Here is a 13,713-nt window from a genome sequence, read left to right on the forward strand (position 1 = left end):
AAATCTGTCCACCAACACTGATATTGATATTAGCCACAAAACTCCCACTATCGCTCAGGCTCTAAAGCAAACTACGTCATGTTAGAAGCATTGTGCCATCTTAACTCAACTACATGGATGAAATCTATTTTTAGTGTGCCCCAGGAAATAGTTTATAGTAATCTGAGGCCAGACATTGTCTTATGGTCCATGAGTAAAAAGACTGTGTATTTTATTGAGTTAACAGTCCCTTGGGAAAATTCAGTGGAGGCAGCTTATGAAAGGAAGAAGACTAAGTATGCAGATTTAAAGACAGAATCTGAGCAGAGGGGATGGAAGACCAGGGTCTGTCCGGTTGAAGTGGGGTGTAGAGGTTTTGTTGCAGGGTCAGCTGTTTCACTGTTGAGGGAGCTGGGAGTGCATGGGCAAAATTTAAGAAAGACAGTGAGGGAGATGTCAGATGAGGCTGCTAGGTCTAGTCAGTGGATATGGATCAGGAGAAATAATAGTAGTTGGGGGGTGAAATAGGGACAGTGGGGGGGCAGGCAGAGGACATGCATGCCTAACCCGGCAAGAGAAGAGGTTAAAGTCTGAACAAGACACCTCTCCTCTGCTCTGCTCTGCTTTCCCCGCCCCATCTTCTCGCTCTGCCAATAGGAAGAGAACCAGGAAGTTTAGATAAGGTGGGGGTGTGGCCAGCTAGAGTCTCTCTTTGGGACCATGCGGCCTGTTCAGGTGAGTTTGCGTGGTAAGACACAGAGTTGGCTTGTTTTTTGATCTTTTTGGTTGTTTTCCTGTTTTGTCTGCTTCTTGAAGGAAATGTTAGGGTTTGTTTTCCTGCTCTGTTTGCTTTTTGAAGGAAATGGTAGGGTTTGCTGCTTCTTGAAGGAAATGTTAGAAGAGGCTGTTAAATCTAGTCTGTGGTTTAGGCCTCCACCTTCAGCACCTTCTAAATTTTCCACCCCCTACCCGAACAAGGGTCTGTATCCAATCCCTACTTTCATCTTTTGACTCTACCTCTTTATTTTCTATCCCCTACCCGAACCAGGGTTTGTATTCCCACCCCGCTTTTTCTTGGTGCAGTTGGTGAGAGGCAGGGGTAGATGATGGTAGTGTGGCAATCGGCAGTTACATGTGGCATCTAGGCCTGTGGTAGCATTGTAGCAGCTAACAATAGCTAAAGCGGTGAGAGTATGATAGTATCTTAGCAGTTAGTATTGGTAGCTAGCAATTAACATTAACAGTATAGGTGAATCTAGCGTTATTGTCTTCTTCTGTTCCTCTTAGCAGGTAGCGGTTAGCACATAACATTAGCTAAATGGTAGCATCGGAACTGTATTGTCTTCTTCTGTTCTTCCTAGCGGTTAGCAGTAGCATTAGCAATAGTTAAATGGTAGCATCGGTACTGGCCACTACCTGGAGCATCTCTGGGTCAGTTGAACGTGGCGGTGCTGTTTGGATTGTGTAGGAGCAGTGTGAACTGGCACTAGGGGGGGTGACTCTGGGACGCCGGAGTTCACTGCCTAACCTCCTGGAGGTGTAGTGGGACTAAGTAGGCGAAACACTGTTGAAGGGAGGTTTCCACCTGATGACCCCCAGAGACGTGTTAGGAATCACTGCTCTTTGGCAGGTATAGAGGCAGATTAGAGCTCCAAGGTTCTTCACTGAGAATGAATCCTCTTTTTGAGCACAAGTATCTTGTGTTTAAATTAACTCACAACTAGCTTGGCTAGTGACTGTTGTGAATAGAGCAGCTGACAACATGGGAAAGACCATGTGACTGCTTGGAAAGACAGCTGACAGGAGGGAAAAGACCCCACAGGTGCTGGTATGGGCTAGCAACCCATGGCAGCAGTGGCAAGCCTTAACCTTGCTACAACCAGACTTAGCTACAACCAATATAAGGAAAATACCCCAAGAGTCAGCGAGAGCAGGGGTGGAAGATGACTCACAGGTGGATTGCATGGTAACGAACAGGATAACGGATATGACTATGCCTTGGATACATGACTCAGTGAGGGATGGGGGCACGGACCCATCTCTTAGGGCCAGAGGTAGCAGTACTCAGGTGACAGGGAAGGCAACTAAGGAGAGCAAAAGTTGTGCAGCAGAGGATAAGAAGCTTCAAGTTTGCCCATGTGGCTGGCAGAAAATAACATCAATCCGAGGCCTTAGAACTCATCAGGGAAGGAGGAAGTGTTTAGCGGTGGAAGGGCAGAGTGGCCGCATCAACCAGTATTTCTTGAGAAGTCAGTCGAATCAGTCGGATGAAGTCCAGCGACAGGTAGAAAACCACAGTTCGCAGGATATCAGTAACACTATCCCTGGAGAGGAGGAGGTACGGAGAGGGGATGCAGTTGGTGTTGAGGGCAACAGGCCAGCCAAGGAGAGAAGCATGGAGCAGAAAGCTAGAGTTAAGTGGCCGAGGGCTAATGATAGCAAAGAGTGGGAGGCAGTTGATAGAGATTTATCAGTCATATTAAGCAGGCTTAGAGGAGATGTAGTGGAGAAATTGGATAAAATTGGAGATGTGATCTACTCCTATGGTCGAGAGAGATTTGGGGTGCTTGTCAAAAGGAAAGGCGAGAGGGTGCAGGTCGGCAAGTCTAGGCGGCAAAGAGAAATAGAGAAGTTAGTAAAGGAAAGGAGGCAGTTAAGAAAGCAGTGGAGGAAGGCGACAGAAGAAGAAAGGGAGGGAATTAAGGTGTTGCAGGAGGAACTGAGAAGCAGGTTAGCAGTACTCAGAAGGGCAGAACACCTTAGGGAGAAGAGAAAGAAGAAGGAACGTGCAAGGTCAGCATTTTTTAGGAACCCCTTTAATTTTGTGAAAGGCTTGTTTAATCAAGAAAAAGGAGGGCAACTTAAGGCAACGAAATCAGAGATTGAACAGTATTTGAAGTCGACGTATTCAGATTCAAAGGAGAATAGGAACATAGGTCTTCCACCTGACATGCCACCATTAGGGGAAGTGGAGCAGGAGATGGATGTGAGCCCACCTAGGTGGAGAGAAGTGGTGGAGGTGGTTAGGCGTGCAAAGGCTTCTTCGGCCCCAGGGCCTAATGGAGTCCCCTACCGTGTCTATAAGAGTGCACCTGGCATCTTAAGGACACTATGGAGATACCTGAGAATAGTTTGGGAGAAACAAAGTATTCTAAGAGCATGGCGCAGGGCAGGAGGTGTCTTCATCCCTAAGGAGAAGGAGTCATCGGACCTTAGCCAGTTTCGGATGATTTCTCTCCTAAATGTTGAGGGAAAGATTTTCTTTAGTATCGTAGCACAGAGGCTGGCTAAATACTTAGAAAGGAATGGTATGATAGATACGACAGTGCAAAAAGCAGGGATACCAGGATTTGCGGGATGCTTAGAGCATACTAGCATGATTTGGCATCAGATTCAGACAGCTAAGAGGGAGAAAAGAGACTTGAATGTTGTATTTTTAGATCTGGCTAATGCGTTTGGGTCAGTGCCACATAACCTTATTTGGAGTTCCTTTGACTACTTTAAAGTGCCGGAGATAGTTGTTAACTTGGTGAAAGCATATTTCCAAGACATCAGACTGTGTGCAAGTATCGCAGAGCTCACAACAGGCTGGCAAAGATTGGAGGTTGGTATTATGGCAGGATGTACAGTGTCCCCGCTAGCTTTCACAATGGCTATGGAGGTAATTATTAGGGCTTCCAAGTGGGTCGTAGGTGGAGAGAGACGGCAGAATGGAATGCGTCTTCCACCAATTAGGGCTTATATGGATGATATGACACTGCTAACTTCAACAGTGCCATGTACAAGGAGGTTGTTAGATAAAGTCAATCAGAATCTCAAGTGGGCTAGTATGAAGATTAAGCCTAGTAAGTCAAGGAGTATTTCAATATACAGAGGGAAAGTAAGTGATAGAAAGTTTGCTATAGATGGTGAGGAAATCCCAACAATTAGGGAGAAATCAGTTAAGAGTCTAGGACGGTGGTACAATGTGGACCTGAATGATGTTGAACAGGTTGTGCAATTTAGAAAGGATGTTGCAGAAGGGCTGGAGAGAATAGATAAATCAGGGCTCCCAGGAAAACTGAGGTTGTGGTGCTTGCAGTTTGGCTTGTATCCTAGGTTAATGTGGCCAATGTCAGTATATGAAGTCCCATTATCTGTAGCAGAGAGAATGGAAAGGCTAGTTAGCTCTTATATTAGAAAATGGTTGGGTGCTCCCAGGTGCTTAAGCAATGTAGCTTTGTATGGGAAAGGAATGCTTCAGCTGCCAGTATCCAGTCTAACAGAGGAGTTAAAATGCACTAAGGTTAGGACAGAACTTTTATTATCTGGGAGTAAGGACATGTTAGTTAGCAATGTGGTTCCGAATCCTTCTGGGGGGAGGAAATGGAACCCAAGGGCAGCAGTGCAGGAGGCAGAGGCAGCTCTTAGGCATGCAGAAATAGTAGGAAATGTTCAATTTGGCCGGGGAGGCTTGGGGCTTGGCCCAGGCAAACCAGTGTGGAATAAAGCAGGTCTAAAGGAGAAAAGAAAGCTTGTAGTGGAACAGGTGCGTAGGCAGGAGGAGTTGTTAAGAGGGGCAAAAGCAGTTGGTCAAGCCAAACAGGGACAATGGTTGAATTGGGAAGGTGTTGAGAAGAGGAAACTTAGTTGGAGGGACCTGTGGAATATGGAAGAAGGCCGTATTAAATTTCTGATAGGGGCGACATACGATGTGTTGCCAACCCCGCAGAACCTAAGTCTCTGGGTACAGGGCGATCAATCGTGCCCACTCTGCTCAGGTACAGCAAGTTTAAAGCACATTTTGTCAGGTTGTAGAATTAGCTTATCACAAGGCCGGTATACATGGCGGCATAATCAGGTGCTGAGAAGCTTAGCCGCAGGCATTGAGGAGAGAAGGAAGCAGGTGAATTCTGGAAGTTCTAGAAAGGAGAGGTTAGATGTGCAGTTTGTTCGAGAGGGGGAGAAAAATAAAGCTGCTAAGTCAGGGAGAAAGCAGGGAGGTGGCTGCCTGGTAGGGGCTGATGATTGGCAAATGCAGGTCGACTTGGGAGGACAGCTAGTTGTGCCCCAGGAAATAGTTTATAGTAATCTGAGGCCAGACATTGTCTTATGGTCCATGAGTAAAAAGACTGTGTATTTTATTGAGTTAACAGTCCCTTGGGAAAATTCAGTGGAGGCAGCTTATGAAAGGAAGAAGACTAAGTATGCAGATTTAAAGACAGAATCTGAGCAGAGGGGATGGAAGACCAGGGTCTGTCCGGTTGAAGTGGGGTGTAGAGGTTTTGTTGCAGGGTCAGCTGTTTCACTGTTGAGGGAGCTGGGAGTGCATGGGCAAAATTTAAGAAAGACAGTGAGGGAGATGTCAGATGAGGCTGCTAGGTCTAGTCAGTGGATATGGATCAGGAGAAATAATAGTAGTTGGGGGGTGAAATAGGGACAGTGGGGGGGCAGGCAGAGGACATGCATGCCTAACCCGGCAAGAGAAGAGGTTAAAGTCTGAACAAGACACCTCTCCTCTGCTCTGCTTTCCCCGCCCCATCTTCTCGCTCTGCCAATAGGAAGAGAACCAGGAAGTTTAGATAAGGTGGGGGTGTGGCCAGCTAGAGTCTCTCTTTGGGACCATGCGGCCTGTTCAGGTGAGTTTGCGTGGTAAGACACAGAGTTGGCTTGTTTTTTGATCTTTTTGGTTGTTTTCCTGTTTTGTCTGCTTCTTGAAGGAAATGTTAGGGTTTGTTTTCCTGCTCTGTTTGCTTTTTGAAGGAAATGGTAGGGCTTGCTGCTTCTTGAAGGAAATGTTAGAAGAGGCTGTTAAATCTAGTCTGTGGTTTAGGCCTCCACCTTCAGCACCTTCTAAATTTTCCACCCCCTACCCGAACAAGGGTCTGTATCCAATCCCTACTTTCATCTTTTGACTCTACCTCTTTATTTTCTATCCCCTACCCGAACCAGGGTTTGTATTCCCACCCCGCTTTTTCTTGGTGCAGTTGGTGAGAGGCAGGGGTAGATGATGGTAGTGTGGCAATCGGCAGTTACATGTGGCATCTAGGCCTGTGGTAGCATTGTAGCAGCTAACAATAGCTAAAGCGGTGAATCAGGAATCAGGAATCAGGAATCATTTATTGTCATCACACAAGTTTCCAAGTGCAACGAAATTCTGTTCAGTTACACCGTCCCAGAGGACACAATGGCACAAAAGACAGTACAAATAATTGACATGGGAAGACAGGGACAGGAGAACCACGATGCAACCAGCAGGGCGGCGCCTCGCTTACTAGATGAAAAACAAATGAAAACAGGAGGGGAGGGAGAGGAGAGAGAAAAAAAAAAAGACTAATCTCAGACTGCGCCCATTGGGGGGGGCACAGTGTGGGCTTGGTAAAAAAAAAAAACACCTCAGCACAAGCAACATTCAAGACATCATAACAAGACTGTAACACCTGCACATGTGGGTGGGGGAAGGAAGTTCGGGGGGGGGGGGGGGGGGGGGGGGGGGGGGGGTCACAGCACAGTCGCCCGGGGGAGGGCTGCAGCTCCTACAGGGCGCCGTCCTCAACCCTTGGCCTACTATGCCGCACGGGGGAAGGAGGGGGGTGAGGAGCCAAAGAAGGCGTTGAATTGAGGGTAAGGGTGAATGTCCCAGAACGAGGTGGGGTCGGAGCATCTTGTCTGCAGAAACATCCAGGAGAGTGGAGAGATAAGCGTCCTTGAGAAGGCCGCTTATGTCTGGGAGCCAATGGAGATAACAATTGTTTTGGGACGGGCCGACCTGGAATTTTTCTGTCTGCCCTTGAGTCTCTCTGGTCTCACGGTGGCTTGCTCCAAAATGTCCGAATTAGTGACCAATTCAGCCGAGCCGAGCCGACAGCTTCTCCAAGTTGTTATCCGACCGGCGAAGGAGCTCAGGAATTGCATCCAGTTTGCGATTGAGCTCACAAATCGCTTGAGTCTGAGTGCTGGCAGCCCTGCACATTCCCTCGATCAAGGCAAGCAGCTTGCCAATTTCCGCCAGCATCTTCCTTATTATGCAGTAGATCAGGTATCCGCCAAAGCCAAACAGCAGAAAGCCTAAGATCATAAATCCAATTGTGTATGCATCTTCAACATCCTCAACGGAAAGAACCGACAGACACACGATCCTCCACTTCTCCCAGGAGTCCAACGTGTAGCCGGCTGCGAACGTTCCGTCAGGGCAGGCGGGTTCTCCTTTACCCAACTTCATTGTGGAGAAAATATGGTCAATTGCATTGAGAGACCAGCTGACCAGATCCATCATTTTTGGATTTGGAGGAGAATGCAGAGAGAGGCTCCGAGATAGTTAGACAGAGACAGCACAGGACAAAGAGCAGTAGCAGGGTAGATAAGGGCAGGGAGGGAGCGAAAGAAAAAGCGTCCGCCTTCTTCGAGAGCCAGGATATAGTGAGAGTATGATAGTATCTTAGCAGTTAGTATTGGTAGCTAGCAATTAACATTAACAGTATAGGTGAATCTAGCGTTATTGTCTTCTTCTGTTCCTCTTAGCAGGTAGCGGTTAGCACATAACATTAGCTAAATGGTAGCATCGGAACTGTATTGTCTTCTTCTGTTCTTCCTAGCGGTTAGCAGTAGCATTAGCAATAGTTAAATGGTAGCATCGGTACTGGCCACTACCTGGAGCATCTCTGGGTCAGTTGAACGTGGCGGTGCTGTTTGGATTGTGTAGGAGCAGTGTGAACTGGCACTAGGGGGGGTGACTCTGGGACGCCGGAGTTCACTGCCTAACCTCCTGGAGGTGTAGTGGGACTAAGTAGGCGAAACACTGTTGAAGGGAGGTTTCCACCTGATGACCCCCAGAGACGTGTTAGGAATCACTGCTCTTTGGCAGGTATAGAGGCAGATTAGAGCTCCAAGGTTCTTCACTGAGAATGAATCCTCTTTTTGAGCACAAGTATCTTGTGTTTAAATTAACTCAAAAATTAGTGTAACTTTAAAATCTGTGTCTTTTATTCTTCAGGTGCGGTGGGCTCCCGCTTATAAGAGGTAATGTGGTTCCTGTTTCAGGTTGCTAAATACTGTATAACAATCTGATACTGGCTATGGGATGGCCAATTATACATCTTTTTTTCTTTCATATAGTCAAAAATTTCATTCTGCTTGTATAATATGTACATACATATAGTCAACTTTTTGCCCTGTTGCTATTTTTCTTTCATAATCATAAATATTTACATGATCAAATCTTCTTAAGACTTTGAATATGTCACATTAAATAGCCATACTTGGGCGAACTCCTCTGATCTGAACTGAATAAATGAAGTGCACTGTACAGTAACTAAAAGGAGAGCAGAGCTAATCACAGGAAAATACATAAATCTCATGCAGGAAAGCAAGGCTTGTCTTGTGAAATACTGGATACTTTTACAAAGAAAATCCTTAAAATGAACTGATTACACCTCACATCCACTGTAACAAACAGACTGTGCTTCAGTTTAAGGGATCATCAGTCAAAATATGTGCAGAGGACATGAAAAACACTTTGTCTCCCCTGTAGGTTCAACTGCCTGGTTAATATAATCATTATCCCTGGCTTGGATGTGGCTGTTGTGCAAAATGTGATGTACATGGACCTCAGGATCCCCTACCACGATCCCAGCGGTCAGCTACAGCTGCTGGCTGATCCGGCAAGCATACACACCACAGCTGTCGGTAAGAAATAGTTCTTAAAATGTGCGTTTGTGTAGATTTTGCAGAAATACAAATTCTGTTTGACAATAATCTTTCCTCTGCTTCTAGAAAGTTTTGCCACTGCCAACACAAGTCCTCCTAATGTGGTGACGGATCCCTCTCCAGTCACAACCACCACATTGAAAACCACAACATCCATTACCGCCACTGCTGGCGGCACCACCACCTCAAGTCCCGCCACTAGTGCCACCGCGGCCACCACGGCCACCACGGCCACCACGGCCTCCACGGCCACCACGGCCACCACGGCCACCACGGCCACCACAGCCACCACAGCCACAAAAAGCCCTGCAGCTATCTCTGGTCAGTCTGATTATTTACAGTTAGAGAAATGCTCTCCATGTGTGGATTAGTCAGAAGTGTTATTTGGCCCTACATCTGGAAAGTTACTGTTCATTTTGATCTCCTCTGCAGATCTGTATTTTGAGGTTAAGGTGAATGTTTCCAGAACAGGAGACGGTGAAGCAGAACAAGTTCTTTCCACCTGGGTATGTCTGACAGAACAGCATGGCTCTTTTAGCTGCGGGAATATACCAAGCATGTGGCTTAAGCGGTCTTAAATGTGGCCTCTTGACTCTCCACAGCTCAACTCCAGTCTACCTGATGACATGATGATGGTGCTTGGTTTCTACCTGCTCCCCAAAGCTCAAAGGTACAGTATTTGATGTAGCTGCTCACCATCAACTCACCATCTATTTCCACAAATATCACACAATCTGACTTCGACCTGCACAATTTCATTCAGTGACTAATCTCACTTCCAGACCTCACCTGGAGGCAAACCTCTCTACCTCAGAACCAGTAAGCAAACATAAAACACTCACAAGTCACAAATGAAACTAGAATGAAGCAGCATGTTTGTTGTTTCCCCTGTTTCCAGTCTTTATGCTATGCTAGGCTAACTGCCTTTCAGTTTGAGCACCACAGTTACTGTACAGACATGAGAGTGGCCACACTTTATATTAAGGCACACATATTAATCATTAACTAGTTGCTTATTATCATGCATATTAGTAGCATACAGGCTCATGATTACTCATTAAAACACTTATTAATACCTTATTATGGGGCATAGGGCCATTAAGGGTGAGGTCATTAAGATCATAATTCATGTACAACAATGTCCTTACTTCCTGTCAATAAGCAGCCATTAGGAGGGAAAGCTCTTAGTTAATGGCCTAGTCGTTGAAAATGGTCATACAGAATAAGGCATCAATAAGTGCTTTATAAAATGCAAAAAAAAATGCAATTAGTCAATTAAATGCCTGTATTTTACTGGATTTGAACTTGACTTTACACTCAGCTGTACTCAGGCTGAAATTTACTTAACTGAAATGAAAATCTTTAAATTCTGTCTTAAATTGACACACTTTCTCCCTCCAGTTTTAAAGCTGTGCTAATATTTCTATTGTTTTCCAGGTGTTTCTATACAGAGTTTCAAGGTATGAATAACCATTCTAACAGGCTGCTTAGGAGATGTATTTACTATTTCAAACTGCATCCTACTTTGTGGGGGATATTATGGTTCAATTTAGCTTTTAATTCATTCATCAAATATATCTGTGTTGGAAAATCTTTGTGCCTGGTAGTAATAGAGTTAACTCGGTGAGGAGCTTTTTGCAACCTGTAATTAAGTCTTTTCCGGTCTGCAGAGAGAGCTGTGTGTTCCAGGTTCAGGTCACGTCGCCGCTGTCAGACACACAGGAAATGGAGGAGCAGATAAGATACCTACTCCTGGCGCCTTATAACAGCGGCTCCGTCTCCATAGCAACCGAGGACGTACAGATAAACCGCATATGTGAGCGAAGTTCAGGTTCAGTCAAAGACTACACAGTGTAAAACTGAAACACTGAAATCATATCACTTTTAATAATTGATATTAAATTCTTGATTAGATGAAAAGTTTTAAAAAGCTGAAAAAGTTTCTCCTTCTCTCTGTCTTCATCTGTGTCGCCATCACCCCGTTTTAGTGATATTTAACTGCCATGCAGACACCCAGCAGACGAGGAAGGGCCTGTTTGAGTGGCCCGCCACTTCAGGGGGAAAAAATGCAACATGGCCGTGCCCGAAAAACCCAAACCGCTGTGCCACAAGACACTGGTGAGCGCTCAGACACTTCAGTCACTCATGAGTTCAAAATGTGTCGTCAGCCATGACCAGAAATAAACCAGGAGACCTGATCTCCAGATAAAACAAATGTAACACAGTTCAGGGTTTTATGATAAACTAACAAAACTCCCAGTGGTGAAAACAATATTCTGATGAGTGCTGGAATTATTTTTATAATCTATATGATTCTTCACAATGTAATCTCAAACATGAGAACAAGCAACTTTTCTCTGTCTATCACTATAAATTGATTAGGACTCCTGGTTGCACAAAAGAAGCGAAGTCAATAGGCATTTTCCACTTGAACAATTAAATTATATCCAAAGATTTAATTTTTTAAATAATTTAAACAATTTTGAGCTGCAGCTCTAATTACAATATCGTACTAAAATAGAGGCACTGCTATGTTTCTGATATTACTTCAGTAGAACTAAAATAAGTTATACAAATTGAAGGGTTACTTTTTAGACTTGATAACAATTCTGGGTGTGATGTTTGATTTTATCATCCAAGGGCGGGGAGCGTTTCAATTAAATCTTTATCAATGAAAAAAAATGAATAGCCGATCACATTAATAAACACACATTAAATAATCTGGTAAATTTAAAATGCCTGTTTCTAAAAATATCAAGCTTATGCCTCATTCCAGTCTTTCAGAGGTGCTGTTTACTGCTGTCACTTATCACTGATGACCTACAGACAATTCATCACGCAGGCACGCTGAGAACACAGTTCATGTGTTTGGCTGGTTGTCTACCTGAATTTAACGCGTGAAAAAAACAGGTTTATTTAGGTATTGATTACATCCTTTGGTATATATTTACATGGACGTCTCACTGTGTTCAGGACTATTTCTGTGTGTTGATTCTGCGTGACAATATTTATTGATGGCTGCTCATGAGCTGTAGGAGGCTGTGCTGTAAAATCATTACTCAGATGGTCGGCGTTACTCATGACTGGAGTTAATAGATGGGTGTTTCCCAGGATCAACAGCATCCCAGCTGTCTGAGCTCTGTTAAAGTAAGACGTGGGAAAGCACAGATGGCAAAAACTGACCATGAACTGGACTACAAACTTTTAGATCAAGAATTAAATACACCGAGCTTATAAACATTCAGCGAACATTCTGTTTTTTGTCTTCCCGTCTTCTCACCACCAGTAAACTGTCCCTCTGGACACACTGGTTGGTCCCAGACATGGAGGACTGTTCTCTACTGGTGGAAACCATCCCTGACCTGGAGCGAGTCAATGTCACTGCTGGTCTGTCACACATGTTTCACTTCATTTGTCTGTCTGTTATTGTGGCTGGCAACTTACAACTACTTATTGTAACATTCACTCTCAAATTTACACTTCAAAATGTAATTTAATCGAGAATTATTTTCAATATTTATTCATTATTATTAGAAATGCCTAAAAACAGATGCAGTGGCATAAATGAATGTCAAATTATTTAATAAAAGAGATGTGGTTCAGATTTACTAATATGCATGAAGCTTTCTGGGTGGTTGTTGCTCACCAATGATCTGAAACTCACTGCAATGACACTGTTCATTGATTGATTTAAATCCCCAAAACAACAGACCAGTGAAAAGGTCACACCTTCTTCCATGAAGGATCTCTAAACAAACCACTAACACTTATCTCCAGAGAATGCACTGGAGGTGGTGGAGATGATCGAGGGTTTAGTAAGCGGCCACTCCACGCTCATGTGCCATGAGCTGGTGACAGTCCTCAACAAGCTGGAGGACATCGCCAACCTCAGCGTGATCACACCAAACCTGGGCCAAGCTCTAATCGACGTCATCTCGGACGTACTGGAATCTGACAGCAACCTGCTGCCTTTCACTAACACGTGAGGATGGAAAACTGAATCAGACATCCTAATGAAGGAAGTTTTTTTCCTTGACGCGTGATAACCCTCTGTGTCCGTCTTCCTCTGCAGCATCCTGAATATCACAGAGGCAGTGGGAGACAGGCTGGTGCGCTACAACGGCTCCTCCACCCTGGTTGCTCCAGCCATTGCCATCTCAGTGGTGGATGTAGTTCCCGGACAGTTTGGCAGCTTGACATTCGGAGTGTCATCTGACCGCGCAGGCACGAGGCCTGAGGTTAGCAAACAACCAACAAAATCTTCAATTTGCCTGAACCCAGAAAAGAGTGTAGCAGTCTGAATGTTGCGGCTGATCGGCGTATATCATCACCTCTCATTACTTGGTCTCATATAAAGAAAGTTTCCAGTAGGTTGCGTGCTGCAGTTACAGCTTATATCCAGCTTTCCCCTCTTACTTCCTGATAAACAGCGTTGAGGTTGAAACAATCATCTTATACCACACTGTCTGACAGCTTCATATATATTCTGCATCATCTTGTCCAATCACAGCACTGAAGCGTGGCTCCACTGTTCCATATAATGGAAATATTATGGATGTCTTGTGCACTACTTTCCAATAGTCATATCTTTTGAAACTTTGAGATCTCCACTTGAATCTAATATAAACTCTTGTGAGCTGAAATCATGTTTGGCCACACAGCATGAGTTTATTAATGACGAACCCACAGGGCAGTCTGAGGGATTTAACAGGTTTATATGCAGTGGATGCTTATCAAATTTAAATTCATATGAAATATAGCTTCTCCTACCAAATGTGCTATTTAAATGCAGTGGTGTATAGGCAAAATAATTTCATCTTGCACTGTTTTATTAATGAAACTCAGATCTGCCATGTAGTGAGCATCGCTGCTTAAACCCCATCATTCTAACTATCCAACATCCATATTCTTGCCACACAGTCTGCACTGAATCTTAAAATTACTTTGAGTGCGACTGTCAAATAAAACAGGCTGAGTCCGAGCGAAAAGAGAATACAAACATTTCTCTTTATGTCATAGATTTTCATCAACAGGCATCCCTTCAACAGC

The sequence above is a fragment of the Chelmon rostratus genome, chromosome 14 (genome assembly GCF_017976325.1).
Source record: "Chelmon rostratus isolate fCheRos1 chromosome 14, fCheRos1.pri, whole genome shotgun sequence".
Classification (NCBI taxonomy): Eukaryota; Metazoa; Chordata; class Actinopteri; order Chaetodontiformes; family Chaetodontidae; genus Chelmon; species Chelmon rostratus.